Raw genomic sequence first — 23434 nt, forward strand, 5'->3', positions numbered from 1 at the left:
GTTTACAGGAATCAAATCAGTTTGAATATTCTATTTTGTCCCTGCAAGTTTACATTATCCTTATGTGTTACTGAAATTTCCAATCTAGAGATTCTCTTCACTAGTTACTTCAGGCAGAATTACTTTCAGTCTCAGCTTCCTCCAACCTCTGACACGAATTGACATATGGATTGCAATCATGCCGAAGTTTGTAGGAAGCTGATGGATCTCTGCAGTGGGAAGTGTCAACAGCAATTTCCTGGATGGTGGCCTATTCTCTTCTTTTTTTCTGTTAGGTGTTTGGACAGGCCTTCTTCATGTGGCCCTTTTTTCCATATATAAACCATTGGCCCTCCTTCCAGACTTCAAGCCTGTTTGGAGTCAACAGCTGTAACTCACTTCCCCCTTCTGGAATTTGAGTCACCACACTTGCTTACCCATCTTTTTCTGATTCTATTGCACACTGTCCTGATGAAAGGAGTCTTATATTACATGTGAGTTGGCTCTATATGAGCCGGCTGTCCAAGATTGTTGTGGAGAAATGTTAAACGAGAGGTTGGCCCTACTTTTGGAGTCCTTGCATAGAACCATACATTATCTCATGCTATGATATGGGCATGATCCCAATGAGGGCTATAAAGTAGGATAACCACCTATATTGTTAAAAGAGGGTCAATTTTGAAATCTAGCAAGGGGCATGGAACAAAGTTTTTCAAAATTTTTAGTGACACTTATAAGACCATAAACTGAGAGGATATGATCTAGACAGTATGGATGCAGAAATATAGGCACTAAGATGGGAAGGGAAAATGGGAACTCTCTCCCCCTAATGATCTTAAGTAAGATGGTAGTAAGCTCTACACCAAATCTCAACAATTATAAAAAAGAAGAGAAATCTGATAAAGATTATCCTCCTCTTCCTGACTCTGCCTTCAACAGAAATCAAGTCCTCCACAGAAAAGACCTGAAACCCCACATCCTTGGATAGGTCAGTCAAATACAAATCCAGAGGCTGAGAATGGGAAGTTCAACTTGGAAGAAGTCTGTGCAAGCAATCAGCCTAAAATGTTTGAAATTGGAACAAAATATTCTATTTTATCAAATCGTAAAAAATAAAGCTCAGGCAACATCTGCAAAAAAATTGTTCAAACAAGCCTGAATACAAGTAGCTCAGGCCTGCTTTAATGAAAACAAAGCCTTGCTTGATGAAAACAATGCTATGGAGGACAAACTTGACAAACAAAAACATTGTAGGATCCATCATGATGATGGTGATGGCTGCAGATGACCTAATTTCACTTGCCATCTATAAGTAGACTGAATTTTGGTCTACCATACAAGAGGCCTTAGTAATATACTTAATACTTTACCTAGATGTTTCTGAAACACACTTTAGGAATTGATACTAACTTTATATCAATGAAAGCTTACACATCCACGAGTCAGAGATGTCACAGCAGGACCAGGCAGCCGCACTCTGAAGAACACAATGCCCACCACTCCATCGCCATGTCCAACAACCTTACCCTTGGCAAATTCATGAGAGACGAGTATCTCACTTGAGTGGACTTGATGTCTTGGACCACCCCATGACAGATATTCTTGCCTTGAGGAGGGTGCATTGTTTTTAGTGAGTCATATTGATGAGGGTGGGATCCTATAGGTTACCTAAAGGATCGTCGAGAGATCATTTTGTACACGATAGCCTATACTTGCAGTAGTAGTCGTAGTCAATCGTTTTCATTTTAATTGTTATTCTCTAGTCCACATGACATGGTCAAATGTACTTATTTCTTTGTCTCATAGGCCATTTTGGCGTTTTGGAGACGTTAATCTATCTCTCTCTCTCTCTCTCTCTCTCTCTCTAATAATAGGTTTTGTGTTGATTACTAAAAGGTTATAGGATTACAAGATGTAGGATGGCTCTAGGCCATCATGCACAAAAAGATACAAAGTGATGGCAATGGGACAAAGGAGATTGCCATATGCCAAGTAAATCCTCTTGAAGGAGAAAATACTGATAACATCTAATTGCCAATGCAAGCGACCCTTGATTTTGGCAATATGTCCTTGAACATTAGTAGCTGAATGGAAGACGAAAGCATTCCGGGTGACCCAATTATGCTAACAACCCTAAATCACCATAACTCATGATACCCACAAGAAATCTGATAAAGTTTACTAGTTTTGCGGAAAGACATGAACACCCCACGATTGACAAGAGTGACAACGAGCAACAGAGGTTAGACTTAGAGGCACCATGCAGTTAAATATGGGCAGTTGTCCTATTTCCCATCCTTGGGGGAGTAGGTGCGACACAACTAGTGTGATTCTCTGTAGGATAACAAGGCACCTTTCGAAAAACCAGGTGTCAAGATTAAACCAAATGATTCACCAAAGAAAAGGAAGGTGTCAAAAAGTGGGCATCCAAGTTAAGAATGTGCCACCATGAAGCCTGTATGCTAGTATTGCCATGGATGAGGCCTCTGTCTTCCAAGAAAAGCAAACAATAGAGACCCAGAGGTGATGGTTAGTGCACATAGCTCGAAAGAGTGACTAGCAAAGGGCCACAATGTGATCCTTCATATCAAGAATAGCTCCACCACCCATACTCTTAGGGGTATAGGAACGACTCCAAGAAATCCAAGACATTTCTGCATGCAAAGAATCTTTCTTCCACAACTTGAAGCGTACATGTTTCCTAAGGGCATTCAGAGTGGTAGTAGTCTAGGGTAGAAGTAGGAGGAAGTACAGGAGCATCGGAAGCATGATTGCCTATGCAACTTTGAGGTGTACATGAAAAGGCCAAGTGTGGGATTTCCAATAGACAAATTTTGCCTTTGTCTTTTGAGAAATCCAATCCAACAAAACTTTGGGCTGAACATCAATCCCCAAGGGATACCCTAGATGTCTGACAACATTGCCATAAGGTATGATCAACCCTTGCCATCCTAGGGATTGAAGATTGGGTTCAATGCACCTGACAAGGGAGGACTTGGCAGCATTGACACGAAGGCCAAAAGCATGACCAAAGAGATCCATGACATCCAATGCCTTATGGAGATTATCCCTTTTTGCATCAAGGATCATAAAGGTGTCATTGACCAAACATTGAATAATAAAATGTTGTCCAAGAGGAAGGGACAAACCGGACAGCTGCCTAGTGGCCACCATATGAGATAACATAGTAAGCACCGGATGCGTTGTTAAAGCAAAAAACAAGGGCAGCCTTGTCTGATTGAGCATTGAAGAGGAATGGGATCAGTGACACCACCATTTAACATCACTTGGGAGCATGCATTAGAATTTAGCACATTGTGTATATTGAAGGAATCGATTAGGCACGGAGATCGAGGAAAACAGTCATTATGCGTAGTGAGAGAGACAAGGAGAGGGCGAGAGAGCAGAGTATAGAGTGAACACGTTTCTAGGTACAATGACGAGTGTACCACTTTAGGTTTTAGATAGATATATGTATGAAAGTACAATGTGCTAAGGGTGTGTTCACACCCGTGCATATATAAAAGGCACGATGGCGCGTTATTTCCAACAACCTCTCACCTAAAGGCAATGTGCCTTAAGAGGAGAAAAGAATCAGCTAAGTCTAAGTATCTACAAAGCTGAAATAAATATATCTATCCAACTCCCATCATCTGTCGGCAATGAGCAAACCGCTCTGCTGGAAGACCCTTCGTGAGAAGGTCTGCAGGATTATCATTTGTATGCACTTTGACAAGGTCAATGCTCTTGCTGTCAAGTATATCTCTAATGAAGTGATACTTCACCTGTATGTGCTTTGTCTTTGCATGAAAGACAGGATTCCGTGCTAGCATGATAGCACTTTGACTATCACAATGGAGAATAAGTAACTCCATGATGCCAAGCTCTCCCACCAGACGTGAAAGCCATAAAATCTCCTTGCATGCCTCAGTGGCAGCTACATACTCTGCCTCTGTAGTAGACAATGCAACACACTTTTGTAGCCTTGAGATCCAAGAGACCACTCCTCCTGTGAAAGTAAACACATACCCAGAAGTGGACTTCCTGTAGTCCGCATGACTAGTATAGTTTGCATCTGTAAAGCCAACAACAGATGCTTTCTACTTTCCAAAGCAGATGCACAACTCCTTTGTGCCTTTAAGGTATCTCATAATACCTTTCACTGCATCCCAATGCTTCTTGCCAGGGGTTGCCATGTATCTGCTAACCACTCCCATTGCAAAAGCAATGTCAGGACGTGTAGCAACCATAGCATACATCAAATTGCCAACAGCTGAAGCATATGGTATCTTGGCCATTTCAGCCTTCTCATCATCATATGTAGGGCTGTCCTCTGCACTGAGTTTCACATATGGAGGCAATGGAACCCCAATTGTTTTCCCCCCCTCCATATTGAAACACTGCAAAACTTTGGAGATATACTCCTGCTGAGATAGATAGAGTAAACCTTTAGAACTATCTCTAAGTATTCGCATGCCAAGAATGTGATTTGCATCACCCAGATCCTTCATGTCAAAGCTGCCATGAAGACTTTGCTTCAATGAATCCAAGGCATGAGTATCCCTGCCAGCAATCAGCATGTCATTAACATACAAAATTAAGATAATCAAGCTGCCATCTATTGCCTTCTTGGTGTACAAGTAGTGATCCATTTGACTTCTATGAAAGCCTTGGGATTGCATGAATGTATCAAACTTATGATACCATTCTCTTGGTGCTTGTTTCAGCCCATACAAACTCCTAATGAGTTTACATACCATTTGTTCTCTCCCTTGTTCAACAAACCCTTCAGGTTGCTGCATATATATGTCTTCATGCAGATCACCATGTAAAAACGTAGTCTTTATATCCATCTGTATGAGCTCCATATTCTCAACTGCAACCAAGCCCAAAATGGTTCTCAATGTAGTCATCTTGACTATAGGAGAGAAAATCTCATCAAAGCCAATTCCATGCTCTTGCTTATCCCCCTTTGCAACCAATCTTGCTTTGTACTTTGGTGAGGAACCAGAAATGACCTTCATTTTGTAAACCCATTTACATGGAAGCCCTTTAGGCAACTGCACCAAGTCCCAAGTGCCATTTTTTCCAAGAGATTTCATCTCTGACAGCATGGCTTTATACCATTTCTTGCTGTCCTGTCTGTCCATTGCTTCTTTGAAGCAAGACGGTTTACCACAGTCTGTCAACATGACATACTCAGCCACATTAATTGCACCAGGAACAAATCTGTCAAGTTGTCTAGTAGCCCTAGACGATCTCCTAACCCAATGGTCATTGTTTGCTGGCTGTTCTTGTAAATTTTCATTTTCAGCATGCTGTCCTGGCATTTCAGCCTGCAAATCAGCATTTACAACTTGCTGTCTTGGCTGTTCCTGCACATGTAATGGCTCATTTTCATGGGCAATAGCTGGCTGATCATTTCCAACATCATTTCCTGCATTTACAAGTTCATTTAGAGTAGGTATTTGCTGCTGTACAGCGGGCACATTTTGCTGCCCAAAAGGTATTTCTTCCTGGAATACAACCCTACGGACCTCCTCAGTCTTTTCGGGTTGTTTGTGCATGCGATCTTCCCGGAAGATAATGTCATTGCTGTGTACTATTTTCCTTTTCTCGGGATCCCACAATTTATACCCCATTTCACCCTCGTCACCATATCCTAGGAAAATGCATTTACAAGACTTTGGCTCAAGTTTGCCGCGTTTTTCTTTACGAATGTGCACAAAAGCCTCGCAGCCAAACACTTTCAAATGAGCATATGAAGGTGGCTTGCCCGACCACGCTTCTTGGGGAACTCCCTCCCTCAAAGACCTGTTTGTTGACCTATTAATCAAGTGAACGGCTGTCATAACAGCCTCTGCCCAAAAACCATGGGGTAATGCAGCATGAGACAGCATCGTATGGACCTTATCGTGGATGGTCCGATTCATACGCTCTGCAACTCCATTTTGGGGTGGATTATGAGAGGCTGTGAGCTCCCTCTTTATTCCTTTGCTGTCACAAAATGCCTGAAAGGATTTGAACACATATTCCCCACCATTGTCAGAGCGAAGACACTTAAGTGTCTTATCTGTCTGATTTTCAGCCAATGCCAAGAATTTTTTAAACTTGTCAAGCACTTCATCCTTGCCAGAATAGGGTAAACCCATACTTTCCGTGCAGCATCATCGAAAAAGGTGACAAAATATTTACTTTCCCCTAAAGATAATCCTAGCATTTGACATACATCTGAATGTACTAACTCTAGAGGAGAAGATTTCAAAGAAAGAAACTTTTTGTGAGAAGTCTGTGCATGTCTGCCATAAATACAATGATCACAGTGCTCAAAATCAACATAACGAAGACAAGGCAAGTAACCCAAACGAGAAAGCACTTTCAGTCCTGTTTAACTCATGTGTCCCACCTGGCCATGCCACAAAGAAACACTTGGCTGCTCGGTCACGGCAACATGGTCATGCACACTAGATACATGGAGTGGATACAACGTATCACTCTTGCAACCTTTGGCAATAACCCTAGATCCCTTACAGATCTTCCATTTTCCATCACCAAAGGTGGTATGAAAACAATCATCATCTAGCTGCCCTGTGCTGATCAAGCTCTTCTTGAGCTGAGGTACATGCCGTACATGCTGAAGTGTAAAGACAGAGCCATGCTGAAACTGTAACTGCACACTGCCAATATCAGCAATCTCACATGTATAGTTGTCCCCAAGATGGACAACACCATGTCGACCCCCTGTATATGCGGAAAACCTCTCACGATGAGGGGTGACATGAAAAGAAGCACCTGAATCAAGAATCCAGGTATGCATGTCATCGTCTGTATCTGCAAGTAGAGCATGTGCACCAAAATGTTGATCCCCATTTGGACATTTAGTACATTATGCAATATGTTCTTGCCCTTGATGAATCCATACTGATTGGGGTGCACAATGTCAAGGAGAGAATTGATGAAAATTGGACCATCTATGGAGAGAGAGAGAGAGAGAGAGAGAGAGAGAGAGAGAGAGAGAGAGAGAGAGAGAGATTAATGTCTACATAAGGCCAATGTGGCCTATGAGACAAAAATCCAAAGTACATCCATGTCTAATGTCATCTCATCAGTAAGGTAAAGAGAACATTACAAATAAGTGGGTGGCCTATGAAACAATACTGAAAATATAGTGAAAATAACTATATGATGGGACTATACTAGGGTTGAACCATGTGTAGTGTTGTTTCATCGATAGAAAAGAAAAGGAAAGGAAAGGATAACCAAATCTGAGAGAGCCATGTACAAAAGTGTGGTGGAGACTATGGGCTGTAGCTGATCTCAAGATCTGCACATGATCTCAGCTATGATGTGGTCCCTAGCTGCTACAATGATATGCCCGGTGGTGGCTCTATCCAATGTGACTCGACGCATGGCCTGTAAGGTGTCTGGCGGGGTGGCTCTGTCTCTGCTAGGCTGGTAGTGTCATTAGGGTCGGCTTTGTAGAAAAAGTCTGTCACTGCTCTCTGTGTGTGTCCTTCTGGATGAGCTGGCCTCCTGTCTTGCAATAGTGTAGTTCGGCGACTCTGGAGCTCCAAGTGGAAAAGACCTAGGCATCTCTGGTCCTCATACTCCATGACGCAACGATGAGGTCCAAATCCATCACGAAAGAGGCAGTGGTACCGTCCTCGTATGTCATAGTATACTGTGCATCTGCATATGTAGTGCTTCTCCGTCTCAGGCTCTCGACGACAAAGCTAGCAAGTCCTATCCTCTGCTAGGGTATTTGTCCATCTGCCTATCTCCATCTGAAGCCTGTGTGAGGAGGTGTGAATCTCTCCGATAGCAACCTGTATGCTATGGGAGAGATGGGTGTCCATATATGCTGGCCGAATAGTGAAACCATCATCAGAGAGACACAAGAAATGACTCCTGTAGAACTCCATCCTCAATCCTAGAGGGAGTGGTGGATGGATCCATGTCCTTGCTGTCTCAATCCTCAAGATATTAGCTCTGATCACCTAGTTCCTGCTCTGATCAGCTGAGAGAAAGTGTAGGGCAGTCAATGCTATAATCCAAAGGTGGAAGATGGTCAATATCCAAACCATGTAGGCTCATCCAAATAGCCATTTGTGAAAACCAATAGTTCTTCTCGCCTCCTGCTGGCTAGTTGCCTAGATGAGGTTAGTGTCAATCTAGAGTATCTATGGTGTGGAAGTTCCCATAGTTTGTGCCAAAAGGTCATTGCCCTGAAGAGTGCCTCTGTAACTGGTTATGTAAAGTGGCATTTCTTGTTTCTATGGTTCAAGGATTTTCGAAAAGCCTCAAACTTCCCATGAGGAAGTGCTTTGGTGAAAATGTTTGCAACATTCTTCTACGTAGGGACATACAACAAATTGGTCTCTCTTATATAGCATCTCTCTTTAACATAATGGTAATGTACATCAGTGTGTATCATGTGAGCATGAAACACAGGATTCCATGCCATTGCAATAGCACTCTGATTGTCAGAAAGAATGGGTGTAGAACCCTCCCAAGAAATCTGTAGATCAACCAACAATCTATGTAGCTACACATATTTCACTGTTGTGGTAAAGGTTGCGCAATACTCACCTACCCAAGATGAGGTAACCACTATAAATGCATGAATGGCTCGGAAATAAACAATGTCCACTAGTAGACTCCCTAGTGTTTGAATCACCAGCCCAATCTAAATTGTTGTAAGCCTGTAAATTCAAGTGCTCCCCTCCCCCCTTGGGGAATCACAGGGCATATGACTGAGCATGTTCCAAATATCTGAAGATCCGCTTAACAACTTGTCAATGTACTGTCCGTGGGCTGTGGATAAACTGGTTCACTTGTGATACGGCATACTGTATGTTTGGAGGTGTGTTGCAAAGGTAAATAAGACAGTCATGATCGTAAATTGCAACATCAAACATCGCTTCACTATCATGCATGGACAACTTGAGTTTTTGCTCCATAGGAGCGCATATAGACTTGCAATCTTGCATGTTAAACCTCTACAAAAGCTTATCCACATATTGCAATTGTGACATGATGATGCCATGCCGATTTCGGTGAATTGGATCCCCAAATAGTAGTGTAAACAGCCCATATCTGACATTGCACAAGGATGTTTTAGTTCAGCCTTGAAATCTGCAATTTTATGCTCTTGGTCAGGTGAGCAGCATGTCATTTACATAGAGAATGATAACTAGCAGGTCTCTGCCTTTATTCTTAGTGTAGAGAGTGGGTAAAGTTGGACTATTTGTGAACCCAATGTTGGCCAAATAAGCATCAATATTAGCATAGCATGCATGAGGAGCTTGCTTCAAACCATAAAGATCTTTATGCAACTTGTGAACCATGTGCTCTCTTTGCCTTTTACCACAAACCCTGGAGGTTATGGCACATAAACATCCTCATGTAGGTCACCATTCAAGAATGTTGTCTTGATGTCCAACTTAGGTACCTTGCAAAATGCCCTTTTTCCGTGCATATCCCTTGGCTACCAAAGGTGCTTTGTACATGTCTATAGTACCATCAGCCTTCGTTTTAGTTTATAGACCCATTTGGTTCCAATGGCTTTCTTGGCATCGAGCAACTCAACAAGATCCATGTATGATTGGTGGCAATAGAATCCAATTCTTCTTGCATGGCCCACATCCAATGCACATCCTGTTGGGCTTTCTCAAAGGAAGTAGACTTATCATCATATAACATTGAGCTTATAAATGTGCATTCATCACAAGAATAAATCTGTCCGGCTAATTTCAGCATGCTCATACCCCAAAGAAAGTGGTAGGAGGCCTTCAAATACATCACCCGAGTCATAGGTGGTTGGGATTTCAAACTGATCACGCAAAAAGGCTGCATTTTTAGCAAAAGATCACATCCCTATTGACAAACACTCTTACAAGTGAGAGCCTTTATTTTTCAAACTATAGCTAACAAAAATGCATTTTATGGCCTTTTCATTGAGCTTGCCACGAAGCTCCTCTGGCACATGCACATAAGCTATGCATCTAAACACTTGAAAGTAATGAATCTTCAGTTTTTTGCCATGCCACACCTCAAAAGGTGTGATAGTCTTTGGTACCTTTGTAGGTGTACGAATTAAGACATGATTTGGGCACTGAAGTTCCTCTAACCAAAACTTGCCATGCCACACCTCAAAAGGTGTGATAGTCTTTGGTACCTTTGTAGGTGTACGATTTAAGACATGATTTGGGCATTGAAGATCCTCTAACCAAAACTTGTATGGCAACTCTTTGCTCTTAAGCATTCATCTAGTCATGTCCATGAGTGTTTGATTTTTTCTTTTAGCCACTCCATTCTATTGAGGTGTCATCTCACAGTGGCTTGATGTGTAATGTTATGACCAAGCAAGAAGTCTCAAATACACAAGACATATAGTTCCTCTCCTCTATTGTGCATAGAGTCTGTATCTTTAGACCTATTACTGCTTCCAATTTTTCCACCAAGTATTTGAAGTACCTAGAGTACCTAGAGTACCTAGTAGTCATCGATAAATGTAACAAAATATAAATGACCACCAAGTGCTCTAGTCCTCATAGGACCACACACATCAAAGTGTGTGACCTACAATTTTGGGATAGCATGTAGTGCACCATCGTTCTTAAAAGAAAATATGTGCATTTTTCCAAGAATGCAAGCCTCACAAGCATGGGGGAGGTGGAGTATCCGAAGTAGGCAAAGCATTTATTATGTGATACCTCTCAAGAGTCATCAAAGCTCATGTGACCATAGCAAGTGTGTCAAAGCACCACATTCCACATAGCAGACGTAAGTGTGCTAAGTGCCAAAGCATCATGATGACTTCTCTCATACGTGTCCAAGAAAAATAGACCCTTATACAAGGTACTTGACAATCGAAGAGTATAGCTCATCTCTCTATCTCTGACAATATGCTTGTCATCCTCAAAGATGACTTGAAATCCATGCTTTATAAAAGCTGAAATGGACAATAAATTCTTTGTGATACCAGGCACAAAGAAAACATCAAGAAGCATGAACCATCTGCAGCTGTGATCAGCACTAAACCAATGCCATATATATCATAGCTGTTGTTATTAGCACATGTAACATACTTCCTTGGAGTGCATATATGTGACCAAACACTTCCATGAAGTGATATGCCTAGGTCCCCCACTGTCAAAATACTAGGTATGTTGCATTTTAGCAACATTAAATGCACTATCAACCATGGATGTGTCACAATTGCATGTCAAGAATGCAGTCTACACAATTTGTTGTAGCATTCTTATCCAAAGATCGAGTAGCGGATGCTTCGTAGAGAGACAAACGGGAGTCTTTTCTCTTCTCCTTGGCCAATCTTTTCTTGTGCTTATTAACGTAATGTCCTAGTTTTTTACACTAGTGGAATTTCTTCTTTTTCTTTGTCTTCTTTGTCTCTTAGGTAGCCTTGCTTGTTGATGTCCTAAATAAACCTTCTGTTGGTTTTTTACAAATTGCTTTACTTTGCCCTTGCCCTTATATTTAGAGTGCATGACAAAATTCCTTGACTTGATATCAACATTTTTTCAAGTCTGTTTCTCTTGTAATAAGAGGCCTTTTGTCATGAGGATATGTATTTTTAAAACCTCACTTAACATGTGGATTAATTTTTCATCACATGATTAAGTGAATGTTGCACATATAAGGTGCAACTGGGGTTAGAGTAAATTTACGACCCCGGGACCCAAGAAAATCACGGGATGTCAAAGGCAAAAGTTGCTATAAGTTATGTTGCACAGGTACTTGGTGGTATCTGGTGTCAATTGTTACCCTAGGTCATTCATTTGGCCATAAGTGTCAATTGATGATACTAGAGGAGTGGCCTTTAATGGTACCTAACACCAATCTGATGGTCAGAGATGACACAGAGACACTCAAGAATGGAAGTTGCCTAGCCAATTTAATTATTGGCCAACTAGATTATTTTTCAGGGCATCGAAATAATTATTAGATTAATTTTCAGTATTTAAAGACTGAAAATTAATATTTAATTATGGCTAATGCTGGAAAAACCATTTGGGAAGGTTGCAACTTGTCCAAAATGCCCATGCAAGACTGAAAAACGTCTTTAGAGGCTGAAGAGAGGCATTTTTAGTGTATTCAACCTGCAAGAGAGAGGGGGGAGATGTTGCTTGTCGAATTTGCAGCCATTGGAGGACATTTTGAGGCAGCCAAGGGCAGGAGAAGACCAATCAACAGCAGGTGACAGTATCTACAGGCTGTTGAGACAGGGCAACAATAGTAAATGACTGATTTTCTTCAGTTCTTTGCATCTACAAGATGTTGTGCCAGGGCAACAGTTGCATTTGACTGATTTTCAAATATTTTTCGTAACAAAACTCTAAATTGGCAAGGGATTTTTTAGACATTTTTCGTAACAAAACTCTAAATTGGCAAGGGATAAATCACCGGATGTCAAAGGCCATTGTTGCTATAAGTTATGTTGCACAGGTACTTGGTGGTATCTGGTGTCAATTGTTGGCCTAGGTCATTCATTTGGCCATAAGTATCAGTTGGCGATACTAGAGAAGTGGCGTTTAATGGTACCTAACACCAATCTGATGGTCAAAGATGGCGCAGAGACACTTGGGAGATGCTAGTGGTTTGATTTGCATCCATTGAAGAACCTTCTGAGGCAACCAGGGGTAGGAGAAGAGCAATCAACAATAGTTGACAACATCTACAGCCTGTTGAGATAGGGTAGCAGTAGTAAATGACTGATTTTCTTCAGTTCTTTGTATCTACAAGCTGTTGTGGTAGAGCAACAACTGCAGTTGATTGATTTTCAGTCATTCTTCGCGACAAAACTCTGAATTTTATCTCTCTTTAACTTTCTCTCTCATCTCCCAGCCATTTCACAGCCTTGCTCCAAAGATCTCAGCATTTGGATCCTTGGAGGTTGAGAAATTGCAAATTCCTCTACCATAAACTCTAATTTACAGTGGAAATGAGGGTTTAGCAGCAGCCTGGGGAAGCATGCTAGAAATTTGAAGCTCCAAGACCTGAATTTTTCAGGACTGAAGGTAAATTTCAGCTAAATTCAGGTGGAGGACTAGCCAACCATTGAATTTTGGGCATTTCCATCATCTATGAAGTGGGTGAAGGCCAATCAAGTACATGAATCAAGGGGCAAAATATATTGTAGACTTGCTAGTCACTTTGGACAGCAAGGGGAGTTTGGATTGGGAAGGGGATCGGAAAAATCCCATTGTAAATCAACTTCTTCTTAAATAAAGCTAAAGAAATATTGAAAGGGGCGTCAATTTTGGGGCCAATTTGGTGTACATTGTCCAAGATCACTAGGTAAATTTGTATTTTCAGATTTGCGTTGATTGTTTACTGCTGTAATTAAGTTGTAATCAGGGATTTACCACCCATCCACAGAAGGAAGGCTGGATACACCTTCCGATTACACAAAAGTAAGAGGGTTTTTTGCCGTCTCCCTTTAAGACTCTGAGAGTGAGTTTAGAGTGATATTCACCATTTCTGCATCCAAAATGACCTCATTAATGTTCAATAGTTACTTATGGATGTTCTACAAGTGTGTGAGGTGATTAGTCATGCTGTCACCCTCATCCATATATGCATTAGCCAGTTCTCTCCATAACTAGGAGATTCAAGCTTTATTACGAGTTGCAAACGTGCGTTCTAAAATATCTCAAGTTGCTTTGGAGGTTTTGCATGATCGTATATGAGGAATGATGGCTCTCTCAGTGTAGTCATCTACGATCCGTCGGATCCATCTAGTCCGTGGACTTGTATGGTACCGAACGTATCGAAAAAATATCAGATAAAATTTGGTGTTTCGTATGGTCATTAAAAAATATATAGAAAATTAAGGGATAGTGTAGTAAATATTACTTGTTTTAACATGAGAGGCTTAGTTTTAACATAAAAAATACACACCAAAGTCACGTTTCAAGTTTCAACAATACTTCATGAACATACAAGTAATTGAAACAAATGTATATTTCCATTTTATTTATAAGTATGAAGATTTGTACAATAGGTCAAAAAAAGAGTCTTGGGTAAGTCACAAGTAATAAGTATCATATGTAAGACTCATGTACAAAAATATAGGAGATACAAATGTCTAGATTGAAAAAGTATCTAGATACAAGAGATTATTAAGGTACTTGAGCTTTAACATAAAAAATATACACCAAAGTCAAGTTTCAAGTTTCAACAATACTTCATGAACATATAAGTAATTGAAACAAATGTATATTTCCATTTTATTTATAAGTATAAAGATTTGTACAATAGGTCAAAAAAAGAGTCTTGGGTAAGTCACAAGTAATAAGTATCATATGTAAGACTCATGTACAAAAATATAGGGGATACAAATGTCTAGATTGAAAAAGTTAGATAGAAGAGATTGTCAAGGTACTTGAGCTTGAACACAACGAGTATGGCCCTTGCTTTGGAGAAACAAGTTGCACGTATGCTTAAGCAGCCCATGTGCTTGCAATATTGAGTACATAAACAAAATCCTTTGCTGAGCAATCTAAAAACCAAAATAAACAGCCTTCAATCCAACCACTATTCACTCTCCAAACACCTCCAAATTGAACTATGGGATCCCCAAATTAAGCCTCAATGGCTCCCTTAATCAGAGTATCTATTTGTGTTAGGATCTCATGAAATTTTATTGCTTTGCTTTGGCATTTGATCAAAAGTTAATCAAATGTGCTAATGTGACTTGTACATGTGAGGTGCAAGTGAATTATTTCATAGTGTGGGACCTAGAACCCTAAGATAACAATTGGTGTCATAGGCAAAAGCTATAATGAGTTATGCTTGATAGGTACTAGATGCTACTCGGTGTTAGATTTTGACCTAGACCAATTTGTTGGCCATTAATATCAGTGGTGACACTAGAGACTAGGCATAAATTAATTAATTAATGCCAGTCTAAGAGCTAATAACTGCTCAGGGATACTTGGAAGACAAATTGATCTAGCCAATTTAATTATTGGCTAGTGAAATTATTTTTTTGAGCACTAGAATAATTAGTAATTTAATTTTCAAAATCAACATTTTGAAAATTAATTTAATGAGCTAGACAATGCTGGAAAATGGGTTTAGAAGGCAGTTACTTGGCAAAAATATACCCATGCAAGTGGAAAAAACGTTTTTAGGTGTTGGTGGAAGTCTATTCAAGCCATTGTAAGAGAGAAGAACGCTATTAGAGAGCAAGGAGATACTATTGATGTGATTTGCAGCCACCATGGACCGATTCTATAGGAGGAGACAACAGTTTGAAACACTCCACAAGTAAGTCATAGCAGCGCAAGGTCCTTTTGGTGCAAGTGATGGTATACAAAAGTGAGCAATAGTCTTTTTGGTGGTCCTAAGTTGTAGATGACAACTTCCATAGCTGTTTGAGCAAGGCAACAACAGTTTTTTAGCATTTCTCGCGATGAAACTCTAAAATTTTTCTCTATAGCATTCTCTCATCCCCCAATCATCTCTCAAGTTATCTCAGTAAAATCTAGTCATTTGAGTCATCCAAGGTGAAAATTTTGATTGATCTCAGTTGTATACCCTAATTTACAACAAAAATTAGGGTTTAAGAACCACCTCTAGATGCGTGCTGAAAATTGAGGGCCTAGGACTTCGAATTCCAGCAATTGAAATTGAAAAATTTCAAGGAGATTCAAGAGGCTAGCCATCCAATATCAGATTTGGGGCTGAATTTGTCTTTGAAGGAGTAGGGTGAAGTCCAATTCCCAAGCAAACCACGAGGTAAATTGGTTTGGAAGCTTGCTAGTTAGTTTTAATAGCAAGAGGCACTTGGATTGGTAGAGGAGATCAAAGGATCTCTATTGTCTGCCATGAGGACGTGAAATTTCGAGATGCTCTAATCTTCCTGATAACATTTGATTAAAGATACTAATCAAATGTGTAAAGTTGTTTAGCACATATGATGCACATGGTAGTTTTTTCATGGTAATAGACTAAGGACCTTGATGAGGATGTAATGGGTGTCATAGACAAAAGTTGTGACAAGTTATGTCAACTGGGTTTTGGTGGTCGGTTGGTGTCAATTTTGACTTTAGGACAGTTGTTTGGGCAATAAGTGTTAGTGGTAACACTAGGGACTAGCATTAATTAATTAATAAATGTCAACCTAAGGGTCAATAGAGGTTGGGGACTACTCGAGGTTGCAAATGGTCTAGCCAATTTAATCATTGATGGATACATTTCATTTTGGGTAGGGTTAGAAGGACAGACCAAAAAAACGTTTTTGGGGATTGGATTTGAGCCATTGAGTTAGCTTACAGCCGAGGGAAGAGAGAGAGAGAAAGAGAGAGAGCGAGTTGCTAGTCTATTTTTTGAACAGAGAACAACAATTTGCTATAGAAGATAGTCATCTCGGGGTCTCGGCAAGCAAGGGACAAGAGTGAGACAGCTTCCAGGGGTTGGCAATAGTATTGCCGATCAAGTAACAACATTTTGGAGGTGTGTGGCAATAGATGACTGCATTAAATGTAGACTGGAGCAAGAAACATACATATTTTAGGGTTTTCTCACGAAGAAAATCATATTTCTTTCCTATCTTGGCTTTCTCTCACATTCTCCAACCCATTCTCAAGAGATCTCAGCATTTCTTATCCATTTTGAGCAGATCTCAGCCAAATTTGGTGGATAACAGAGGGATCTCTTTTGTAAGCCCTAAATTTTTGTAAAAATTAGGGTTTAGCAGCCACCTAGGACCCTTCCCAACAAGATAAGTCATCATAACTAAAATCAGCACCTGCAATCTGTTGTACTGATAGGGGTTTCAGATGCCAGGCCATCCATTGTGAATTAGGGCAACATTTGGCCAATTCGTGGTTCCTTTTGTGCAAGTCTTGGGTGAAAATCAAGAGGTAGTTGGCCAAATTGCTTGCTGATTGTTTGTACAGCAAGGGGCTTTTGGATTAGCCAAGGAGAGATCATAGAATCTCTTCTTGTAATTGATGCATTGGCAAAGTTAAAGAAATACCAAAAGGGGCTCCAGTTTTGGGGCCAATAGGGTGTCTATTGTCCAAGATTGTTAAGATAATGCATGCATGTCAGTTTATGCTCAATTATTAATTGTTGTAATGAAGTGCTTGATCAGGTTTTATCACTCTATTGGAGAAGGAAGGTTGGTTTAATGGTCAATGAGAAAGAGCTCGTGGCTGTAATTCATGCACTGTCTACGTGGAAATATTATTTTTGAGGGGCCAATTTAACAATGCAAACAGATCATTGGACTTTGAGGTACTTTATGATGCATAAAAAGTTGTTAGAGAAGCATATGAGGTGGGGAATTTTCTCTATATGTTTCATTTTCAGATTGTACATATTGATGGTAAAAAGAATGTGATGGCTGATGCACTATCACATAAGTCTTAAATTTTAGCCATCAGCATGGTTTATCACACTAAGTTAGATGCCGTGAAAGAGCAATATGCTCCTGCTTCGAACTTTGCTAATGTGGGCGAATTTTCTCTACATGTTTCATTTTCATATTGTATATATTAATGGTAAAAGAATGTGATGGTTGATGTTCTGTCACATAAGCCATAAATTTTAGCCATCAGCATGATTTATCACACTGAGTTGGATACCATGAAAGAGTAATATGCTACTAATTTGGACTTTGCTAATGTTTATGATCAGCTTTGTAATAGTAAGAGACATGAGCACTTTGTGCTTAGAGATGGATTTTTGATGATGTATGGACGATTGTGAGTCACAGAGTAGTTGAGGCCTAGAGTTATCATTGAAAGTCATGCTTCTCCATGTGCAGGACAGAGTTATTGATACCACAGTCAAGGCAATGGAGCATTTCTTTTATTGGCCAGCTTTGAGGCATGATGTAGAGTAGTTTGTCAGGACATGCATTGTATGTCAAAAGTTAAAGAATGATAGGCAAAAGATGTCGGGCTTATTACAGCCCTTGCCTATTCTAGATAGGCCTTGGTAGAGCATTGCAATGGATTTTATTTTTGAGCTTTCTAGGAAACCGAGAGGGAATCATCCTTTCATCCGCAGACATATGGTTAGTCTCAGGAAGTCAATTCCACAATGTTGGATCTTTTTAAGTGCTATATGTCAAACCACAAGACACAGTAGGAGCACTATGTGCCATTAGTTGAGTTTGGATATAACAATGCAGTGCATAGTTCCACCGGCAAAGCTCCATTTGAGGTGGTTGAGGCTGATCGTTATTTGGAAAACTTGGATGCATTCTATGCAAAGATAAAGTATGTACTTCAGAGATCACAAGAAAAGCAAAAGAAGGCAATTGATTACCATAGACGGGCTTTGCAGTTTGCAAAGGGCGATTATGTATTGTCCCGTTTTGAAAAGGCAAGGCTAAAAAAGATGAAAAAAAGAGAGATTTTATCGGAAGTTGAGCATGAGATACTATGGGCCCTTCCAAGTGTTGGAGAAGATCAACAATGTGGCAAATCAGCTGAAATTACCTCCACATCGGCAAATACACAATGCCTTCCATGTTAGTTTGTTGAGGCCTTTTCTTGGTGATGTGCCAGAGGATATGCCTGCTGAAATTCAGATTGAGGTTGAGAAGCTGGATTAGATTTTGGTACCTGAGTAGATCTTGGCGCATGAGAAAATTGGATGCCTCCAATGGGTCTCTAGTAACAGTTTTAGACTAGTGCAGTATGCTTTTCCTTTCACACAATGTAGTGCAATCAAGGACGATTGCAAAGATTTCAATGGGATGGTCTATCACGAGGACATGAAATTTTATTGCTTTGCTTAGCATTTGATTAAAAGTTAATCAAATATGCTAATGTGACTTGCACATGTGAGATGCAAGTCAATTATTTCAGAGTATGGAACTTGGAACCCCGAGATATCAATTGGTATCAAAGGCAAAAGTTGTAATAAGTTATGTCTGACTGGTACTAGGTGGTACTTGGTGTGAGATTTTGGCGAAGTCCAATTTATTGGCCACTAGTGTCAGTGGTGACATCAGAGACCGGGCATTAATTAATTAATTAATGCTGATCTAAGAGCTAATGACTACTTAGGGATACTAGGAAGACAAATTTGCCTAGCCAATTTAATTATTGGCTCGTGAAATTAGTTTTTTGAGAACTAGAATAATTATTAAATCAATTGTCAGAATTAGTTTTTTTAAAAAGTAATTTAATTAGCTGGATAATTCTGAAAGACAAGCACAACAAACCACGACATTACTGCTCCATAGGCCTAGCATTATCGATTTTGTAGGTCGCTGTTCCAAACTGCGCCTGGTTCGTTCGTGCTGCTGCTGCGTCTCCCACAGGGCACGATTCAGGCCATCATCTAGGGCATTGATAGCCCATGAAGTAAGCTTCATTTCTATAAAAAAAGTTTTGGAAATGATGCACTACAGCTCTTGCAATCTGTGAAAAACTAAGCTACCCTGCAAACCCTAACTCTGACTGCCATAGCCAAGAACTCAAATCTTCATCTTTCCATTATTTTCTCTCTCTTGACACTCAAACCAAGCCTCTACCACTCTGAACCACTGAATGTGAAGTTGTTCAGCACTTTGTTCAGCATCAAATCAAGGAGGGGAGATTCTGAAGGTCATTTTGAAGGTCTCAAGCTTCGAGCCACAAGCATCAGTATCTCTTGATACTATTCATCTAGTGTCTTTTGGCACTTGTGCTTATCAAGTACACTCAAGATCAAGTCTTCTGCTGAAATCTGAGAATTTTGAAGCTGATTTGCTGCTGATCCTCCAACTCCAGTATGGGCAAGGACTCTCCAATAGTTCACTTCAAAGGGGTCGAGTTTCACACATGGTAGACCCGTATGAAGCTCATCCTAATGAAAAAGGGTCTTTGGGCCATCACCAATGGCAAAGAGAAGAAGCCTCGTGATACGGACCTTGCAGTCACTTGGCAAAAGAATGATGATAAGGCTCAAGCCATTATCAAACTGGAGCTAGACGACAGCTATATCCACCATGTGGATAACTATGATACTTCATAGGATATATGAAAGAGACTTGACTCTTTGTTTGGTACACAGTCTAAGTCATCAAAGTATGGTCTCTTGATTGAATTTTTCAGGCTTGAAATGAAGTCCAGTACATCACTTGACACACATCTAAATTACATGGAAAGACTTCTGACCCAGCTTGCGGGAATCGACATTAAAATGGAAGAAGATGTTTGCATTGGTGTTCTGCTAAAAAATTTACCTCTTGAATATAATAATGTGTGGACAACTCTAATCAATATGCCAAACCCTGAGCTTGTTGATATCTAGGCATCACTGTTAGAGGAGGAAAAGAAGCTAAAAACTAAGGAAGAACCAAGCACCTCTAGAGATGAACAAGCATTATATGTTGGCAATAGGTACAAAGGCAAGAAGGATTGGCTTTTCTGTGACTTTTGCAAAAGGACCTGACACCGAGAAATTCTACCATGCCAGAAAGAGGTCCCAAAAGGCCTATCTACTTGTTATTAAAGAAGAAGAAGAAGAAGAAGAAGACCACCAGGAGAAGGACAAACCTCATCAGTCCTTCTATTCGGATAGACTTTTTTAGCCTTGTATTGCCTAGCCCTAATGCTTCGGATATAAACTTGTAAACTCCTCATGTAGCCTTGTACTACAGCCTCTGTACACTTTGTGAGGCCCCTATTACAGCCTCTACATGTCCACCATGTTTGTGGTACCCACACTTAGGCTTTTTTGCAACAGCCTCTGGTGTTTTGCATGTCTATGGTGTGCCCACACTTTGCAAGTGTTGCTTTCACTAAAGCCTCTATACGCTTTGTACTTCTGGTTGTGATTAAGGAGGGGTGTTGAGATGTTTGCAATCACACCTACTTCAGTTTCCTTGGAAGGAGCAGTGAGGGCTCAGGACAAGAATCCCATAAGCACAGAAGAAAGATATGCTACCTAGACTTTCCTATAAAGCATTGTATTTACTTGTCATTTTCATATGAGATGAATACAATATCATTGTCAGTCTTATATACAAGAATGTGTTTATGAGTCCAAGTCTCAATCTTGGAACCTAATTCACTTTTGTAACAAGTCAAGTCCTTGTCTTTGTCCATGTCATCATGATCTTAATCTTCATCTTTCATCCACCATAGCATCTGTCATGCTCTAGATCCCACATCTTTTCACACTTGCTGTTTTAATCTTCAAGATATCAGCTTTGATCACGGAGTTCAAATCTGATTGGCTGAGAGAAAGTGTAGGGCAGTCAAGGCTATAATCCAAAGGTGGAAGATGGTCAATATCCAAACCATGTAGCCTCATCTAAATAGCCATCTGTGAAAACCAACAGTTCTTCTTACCTCCTGCTACTAGTTGTCTAGATGAGGTTAGTGTCAATCTAGAGTATTTATGGCATGGAAGTTCCCATAGTCTGTGCCAAAAGGTCATTGCCCTAAAGAGTGCCTCTGTAACTATAGGTGTTGCCCCTAGCTCGGCTTTGACAATGGGATGTGGGGTGAAGGGCTTACTCCTAATCATGCGTCCTATCATCATGATCATTGACCTTTCCATGCTATCCCAACCATCTTAATAATCCCTCTCTACTCCAATTTGATTAGTGAGTGGCTAAGATGCCTGTGGTACAAGCTGCAACCCCATACCTCTACTCCATATAGTAATGTAGGTGTGACTAGGGTGTCAAACAACCAGAGTTTGGTGCGGGGCTCTTGGAACTGTATGTGAGCACATTGACTCTCGAGTGCCCCTAGTGCTGTGTATCCACATGCCAAACGTGCCTCTGATGCTCCTCTCAATGAAAAATATGGACCAGAGAAGGTGACTCCCAAGTAGACATATTCCCTCACATGCTCCAGTATGTCTCCCCCAAATGTGAATTGATACATAGACCTAGTTACCCATGTTGCTGAAGTATTGAAATCCATGGTTTTGGTCTTTCCAAGGTTCACTGTGAGGTCTTTATCTCTACAGAAGAGGTGCAAAGCATCTAGATGGCACTGCAATCCCTCCAGTGAATTTGAAATGAGAACAATATCATCTGCATACAAGTAATATCGATATTAGCATCCTTGCCATGCTGGCTCTAGCTCCTCCTTCTCGGTCTATGTAATCAGACACTTCATCTATGTATAGACCAAACAATGTGGGTGAAAGTGGACATCCTTGTTCACTCCTATGGTACTGTCAATCCTGTCTGATAGCCCCCCACGTGCTCGTACGTGACATGTCACTGCCTCATATAATGCATAGACACCCCATCGTATACCCTCTGGTACTCCAATGTCCTGCAATCTCTGCATGATGTGTGTACGATACACTGTATCAAAAGCTTTGCGAAAGTCTACAAAGCAACAATAGATCCTCTTGTCTCGGGCTTGTCTCGGGCTCGACCTTCCTCAATAATGGCTCTAAGTGTGAGAATATGGTCCAGAATGGTATATCCTCATCTGAAACCTGCCTGTCCTTGTGCTCTCTTGCCTTGCATTTCAGCCCACTCACTAAGTTCATGCTCCAATATAGATCCATATATCTTGGCCAATGTATGACCAATCATGATAGTCCTGTAGTTGCTAGGAATCAGGGGATCACCACTTTTAAATAGTGAAATTATAGAATTGTCTAACCAACTCATAGGGAAACCTTCACATACTGCTCTATTGAACATATGTGCTAATATGGGTGCTAATATGTCACAAGCATGTGAGAAGTGTTCTGTTACTAGTCCATCTTTATCCTGTGCCCTCCCATTTTGTAATCTATAAATTGCATCCCTAACCATTTTCCATGTGAAGAAAGACCGATGTGTTGGTCTACAAGCTTGTGCGGGTTCCATAGGTGGCTGTCCTGGCAGGTCATACAGCTGTCTCCCATAGTCAAGCCAAGCATCTAGTGATGTAATCTATATGGGGGGGCTGCCTTTCATGAAACATCTTCCATGCGCTCTTGCTATCCCGCCCCAAAAATAGCCGATATATCTCCACTTTTGCTTTTAGTAAGTAGTCTCGTTTCTTCTTTTGCACAAGGTGTTTGAAGAATGCCTTTGCTTAGCGATGTGTCTGAGTGCCTAGCTCCACTTCTCTCTTTAAGCGAGCTCGAGTGGCTCTACACTCATCATCATACCACCTATTTTGGGGAGCTGTAGATTGTGTGGGTCTACATTGGGGCAAGGTGTGTGGGAATGCATACATGGCTGATCCATGTATGGCCTCTGCTAAATCCCTTGTACATTCTTCCAACGATCTTCTCAAGTCCAATGTATGTAAACTAGTCTGCAGAGAACCACTGTAGATGTGTGAGGTGTCTTCTATAAAGTAGTATTTGGGATGTTTTGGGAGGCATGGTGTTTCATGTTTCATATGTACATAAGAGAGCATGTGTCAAAATAGCATGATTTGCTTCTATGCCAATTGGTCTCTTAGATATCTTAAAGTTTTGGATGTCTGGTGTCAATACTGGTGAGCCTATCAAGTAG

At 40.6% G+C, this 23434-nt stretch overlaps 1 protein-coding gene and 1 pseudogene across 1 annotated transcript in view; one reads left to right on the forward strand and one right to left on the reverse strand.

Annotated features, from left to right (window-relative positions):
* Positions 1–23434, forward strand: part of LOC148013533 (uncharacterized) — a 184267-nt gene that overhangs the window by 108641 nt on the left and 52192 nt on the right. The gene's annotated exons all lie outside the window — the stretch shown is intronic.
* On the reverse strand, positions 85–21899 carry LOC148013534 (uncharacterized; annotated as a pseudogene).

This window comes from Lygodium microphyllum, chromosome 26 (genome assembly GCF_053477565.2).
Source record: "Lygodium microphyllum isolate KBCC chromosome 26, Lygodium_microphyllum_v1.1.10, whole genome shotgun sequence".
NCBI lineage: Eukaryota > Viridiplantae > Streptophyta > Polypodiopsida > Schizaeales > Lygodiaceae > Lygodium > Lygodium microphyllum.